Here is a 6,176-nt window from a genome sequence, read left to right on the forward strand (position 1 = left end):
CAGAACTGGAATATTTTCAATTCATAGAGATGGATATTGAAAATTTAATTCTTTTTTTTTTTGTATTTTCAGGGCAGCACCCGAGGCATATGGAAGTTCCCAGGCTAGGGATCATCTCCGAGCCTATACCACAGCTCATGGCAATGCCAGATCCTTAACCCACTGAGTGAGGCCAGAGATTGAACCCACATCCTCATGAATACTAGTTGGGTTTGTTATCGCTGTGCCATGACAGGAACTCCAAAATTTAATTCTTTTCTTAACCTTTGTGATCAGGGACATTATTCAATCACTGCCCACAAGTGGGGCAAATAAAACACAATAAGGAGACACAGACACTATATTCTTGTTAGGAAGGAGAAGCAACATATGGAACTATGGGAAAAAAGTATAAGGCACCAAAAAAATTAAATAATGTGGGTAGGTGGTGGGGAAACCTGAGTGAAAAGTAATACAGAAAAAATAGTCCTACTCCTTTTTCTTTCCCTATCATTGTAAAACTGAGGAAGAAGTATTTTTTTCCTTCAAGCACTGAAAAATAAGGGCTGTTAGGAAAGCTGTGGGAATTGGAGTAGTTGGGGAAGATTTTAGAAGGTGTGGGTAAGAAAGGATGAAAGTTCAATTAGCAAATATTTTCTGAGTGTCAATTTACACAAAGTCTGAGGAGAAACAAAAATGACATATTCTTTACTCTAATAAAAGGTAAAGGATTATTATTATTATTATTTTTGTCTTTTCTAGAGCCATTTCCCACGGCATATGGAGGTTCCCAGGCTAGGGGTCTAATCTGGCCTACGCCAGAGCCACAGCAATGCAGGATCCCAGTCACGTCTGCGACCTAGACCACAGCTCATGGCAACGCCGGATCCTTAACCCACTGAGCAAGGCCAGGGATCGAACCTGCAACCTCATGGTTCCTAGTCGGATTCGTTAACCACTGCACCATGACAGGAACTCCGATAAAGGATTATTATTATTATTATTACTATTAGTATTATATTATTATTATTTTTAGCCATGCCTGCAGCATATGGAAGTTCCTGGGCCAGGGACAAAACCAATGCCACGGCAGTGACCCAAACTGCTGCAGTGACAATGCTGAGTTCTTAACCCATTATGCCACAAGGGAACTCCTAAAGAAATTATTTTTATTTAAATCATAAATACAATCTGGATCTAAGTAAATTGCTACTGAATTTGCTCTGTTTATCATCATAGGACGATTGTCAAAGGTAGGATCTGATGGCATTTAACCAAGCCACAATTTTCAACGTAACACTTTAATCTTACTAGTGAACTTTCAGTTGCCAGATCTGTGGGTTGCATTAGCTTAAAAAAAGCTAGGGGAGTTTCATGATAAAAATAACATATGGAGGAGTTCCCGTTGTGGCTCAGTGGGTTAAGAAACTGACACAGTGTCCGTTAGGATGCAGGTTTGATCTCTGGCCTCACTCAGTGGATTAAGGATCTGGCACTTTTGCAAGATGCAGCATAGGCTGGCAGCTGCTGCTCCGAGTCAACCCCTAGCCCAGGAACTTTCACATGCTGCAGGTGAGGCTGTACAAAGAAAAAAAAATATGGAAAATATGAGTGTCATATGTTACTACGACAAAATCAATCATTCCCCTCATGTGACAGGACATTTTTCTGAGCCCTTCAGTGTGTTCCCTTAGGTGGAAGACAATAACAGAGAGTGATTCATGGGGCAGATGCTTCTGTGAATAGAAAGCACTAGAGCATATTATTTACAAACATGGACTCTGGAATCTGAACTGCTAGCTCAGCCAACTGTACTTTAATTCTTGGAGCCTCATTTTCCTTACCTGTGAGTTAAAGATAGTAAAAGTGAACATGGAGTATCTGAAGGGTTTAGCATAGTGCTTAGCATTTAATAAACGTTCAAGAAGTGACAGCTATTATTTTTATTATTATAAAAGCAGAGTCTGGGGTAGCCTGTTATCTGAAGTTCAAGATTGTTCACAACTGGCTTTTTGCGGGATGAAATACTTTTTTAGAGGTGGTTAATGAAATTTTTTCCAACAAATGATTTGTCAATATGGCTTAGGAATATTAATAGCTATAAGGAAGTATGTAAAACTAATCCAGGGAAAAAACAATTTATAATTTCCTGGCCCTATTATTAACATTTTCTAATCTATGGGATGATACTTCAAGCTCTGATAGAATTCTTAAACAAATTAGTTTTTACTGCTATTAAAGACCACTGATGACTAATTTGCAAAATAGTATTTCATTGAGAACACAGAATTAAAGGTTAGAACCTTTTTAGAACATAACAAACTTCACTATTTTTGGCTGTACTACTGAGTGAATTCAGATAGTAAAGCAGGTTTGACTTACTGGGTTTTACAACCTACTTTGCTGGACTTTCAAGGAAATTTGATCATTATATACTTACATTATGAATATTACATTTGTGTGTCAGGTAAATATGGAGAACTATGTATTTTTTTAATTTAAGGTGAAGCACAATTTCGTCTATAGAAATAAACTATTAGAAAGCAATTTAACTGATTTGAAATATATAATGTAGTATATGATTGGACATGAATTGTTTAGCATTATTTCATAGTCTCACAAATGTTTCCAATAGTTGAGATGATTACTAATTCCATAACTTATGCTTGATTTATTTGCTTTTGATGAACACCTTTTATTTCAAATATAAAATAATAGCAAAATTTTGGAGTTCCTGCCATGGCACAGTGGGTTAAAAATCCTACTCCAGGAATTGCTATTGTGGCTCAGCAGGTTAAGAACCCGACTAGTATCCATGAGAATATGGGTTTGATCCCTGGCCCTGCTCAGTCAGTTATGGATCCAGCATTTCATGAGCTGTGGTGTAAGTCATAGACATGACTCGGATCCTGCATTGCTGTGGCTGTGGTGAAGGCCAGCAGCTGCAGCTGATTCGACTCCTAACCTCAGAACTTCCATATGCCACAAGGGTGGCCCTAAAAAGCTCACACACAAAGGATCCTACTGCAGCAGCTCAGGTCACTGCAGAGGTGTGGGTTTGATCCCCAGCTGGTGCAGCAGGTTAAAGTATCCAGCATTGCTGCAGCTATGGTGTAGGTTGCAGCTGCAGCTCAGATTCAATCCCTGACCTGGGAACTTCCATATGCTGCAGATGCAGCCATAAAAAAACAAAACAAATCCCTGCCCCCAAATAAAAACTAGAAGTCTTAAAACTTTGCAAATAGGCATGGATGAAAAACACTGCAAACTCTATGCCATTTGTTAGTAATTTTGCTCTTTTCATTTTTTAAGTTTTGAGACTGTAAGGCCTACCTTTATTTTCTTTAGAAATGTTAAGGAGCAGAATTCCAGTAGTCTTCAAATTGTAGCTTCTTCTGACCGAAAGTGAGGAAAATATGCTTATTCTTCTTAATCACTGCAAAAAAAGCATCAGTATACTGTGTTATTTCTCATAGAGAAGACTTAGGAGATCCAAGACCACAGTGATTAGAGCCAAGACTGGTGTAAGTAAGCGCTTAACCTCTCACCTTAATTCTGATTGGTTATATACCTGATAATGTGTGGTCTTGATACTAATATGTAAATTGATAATTCTACTTTTTTGAAAGGTGATGGAGGTATTAATTTAGTTCATCGACAGTGCTATAATACAGTAAAAGTAAAGCATAACAGTGGTATCCCCACAAACTCACACTCTTCCCCTCAGGATCTTTTGTGTTTCATCACATGATACCTGATTTATGAATGACCTTGTGCACTAGTGTCAGTCCACCTATTAAATATTAGTTAAGCTTAATTCCACTTTTACAGATGAAAAATTAGTAGAATTTTAAATATATTTTTCTCATAATCCACCAGATCATTTCACCTACTTACACAGCCTACTTTGATACTACTGGTATCTGAAACAGAGCATGCCCTTGGCATGTAGTGGTCCATGGTTTCTCTACCACCCCTGCCAAACAATTGAAAAAAGAAATGGAGAAATGGACTTTTTAAAGCCAGTTACCATGGCAATATATTTTGAAAGCTTTTACCTCAACAGCTCATCATAACGTACATCGACATACATGAAAATTTCTATGTTGAAATGGAACTGTAGGAGTTCCCGTTGTGGCGCAGTGGTTAATGAATCTGACTAGGAACCATGAGGTTGCGGGTTCGGTCCCTGCCCTTGCTCAGTGGGTTAATGATCCGGCGTTGCCGTGAGCTGTGGTGTAGGTTGCAGACACGGCTCGGATCCTGCATTGCTATGGCTCTGGCGTAGGCCGGTGGCTACAGCTCCGATTCGACCCCTAGCCTGGGAACCTCCATATGCCACTGGAGCGGCCCAAGAAATGGCAAAAAGACCAAAAAAAAAAAAAAAGGAAGAAAAAAAGAAATGGAACTGTAAGCACTGGTAAATAAAATTACCCAACACTTTCTAGGCTGGCTGATATTTCATTTTCATTTGAGAGTCTGATTGTGAATACTATTTCTTCAAAATTTAAATCCTGATTTTTATTTTCCTGTTAAGATTGAGATCATTTATGTTAGCTCTTTGGTGCTACTTGGTCAATAATTTGACCTGATTATGTACTACAAAGTTTCAACTTTGTCAGAAATAAGGTCAAGCTTTTTTGTTACATCAGACTGATTGAAAAAGAGAGTTCACCAGGGACTGTACACAAAGCTCACCATTAAGTTTAACCCAGATAATTTGTTGCCCTTTATTGACAAAGTCCCTTTAATTAAGAATATAAGGATATAGGAGTTTCTGTCCTGGCTCAGCAGTTAAGGAATCTGAGTAGTATCCATGAGGATGCAGGTTCCATCCCTGGCCTCACTCAGTGGGTTAAGGATCTGATGTTGCCTGGGAACCTCTGTAGGTGTGGCCCTAAAAAGACAAAAAGACAAAAAGGCAAAAAAAAAAAAAAGAAAATCTAAGTATATAAACAAGGCCTCACCTAGTGGTATCTTGAAGAAAAACAGGTATGCTAAAAAGGAAAAAAAAAAAAAAAAAAAGACTCCATGTCACAAGATTCCTGTAAAGATTATCTACTAGTTTTTTCCTGGAAACCCTAATCAGGAAGGTTAGCATGTGAAATTGTTCAAAGTGAAGTGCTTAAGTCAGCGATCCTCAATCACTGAAGAATTGATTTAAAGAGAATCAGGAGACATAATCAAAATGCAGATCCTTAGAATCTAATTTAACAACCCCCCCCCCTTTTTTTAGACTGCGCCTGTGGCATGTGTAAGTCCCTGGGCCAAGGGTTGAAACTACACCACAGCAGGAACCTGAGCCGCTGCAGTGACAACACTGTTTCCTTAATCTGCTGTGACACAAGGGAATTCCAGCACCCACCTTAAGAGACTCCACTTTGAGAAAGACTTCAAATTGTAGCTGAGCCCTTTCCTCTGCCTATTAGGAATTTAACCTACTTTTATAGAAGAATGGCTGCATAGTAGAGGCAGCAACAGATAATTTAAGAGATCAAAATTCTTCTATTGATAGGGGACCCAAAATTTAGAAGGGATATGTAGATACCTGACCTAGCCCTCTACTCATAGAAGTTTAAGCTATTAGCCAAGAAAGAAGTCTGCTTATTTTTAAATTATGATTTCTATTTTTCAGAACTGTCTGTAGTAAACTATACCAATACAGTTTTTTAGATTTTTTTTTCTCCCTCTCTTAAAGAGTTTGGCCTAAATATTCTCATTGTGTCTTTTGGAACATTTCACAATTCTAACTCCCTCCCCTCCTATAGCTATAATCTAAATGTGAAGGTAAACCTCTTAGTCTTAATTCACTGATATAATAAATATAATTCCATAATTTATTAAATAAATTTTAATGGCTTTGGTCTCTGATGTTATTATGTTAATGGGAGACAAGGGAGTTATTAGGAAACTAACACATACTGGGAACCTGGTGTTATGTACTGGGACTAGGCGTTTTATAGAGAAAATTAACGCACTAATACAACCACATTATGAGGTAAGTAGTCTCTACAAAAAAGTAAGTGAGGCTCGAAGTAGTTAAATGCTCTGTCCGGGATTATGTAGCTAGCAAGTTAAAGAGTATCTGGACCTAGGTTTGAATTCAAAGTGAATGCTATTTCTACCTGTGCTGCTTCCTACTAAAATCTGTAATAGCCTTCTAATAGTCAGTTTTCTCAAACTAAAATATCTTTGAC

This window comes from Phacochoerus africanus, chromosome 5 (genome assembly GCF_016906955.1).
Source record: "Phacochoerus africanus isolate WHEZ1 chromosome 5, ROS_Pafr_v1, whole genome shotgun sequence".
NCBI classification, from domain to species: domain Eukaryota; kingdom Metazoa; phylum Chordata; class Mammalia; order Artiodactyla; family Suidae; genus Phacochoerus; species Phacochoerus africanus.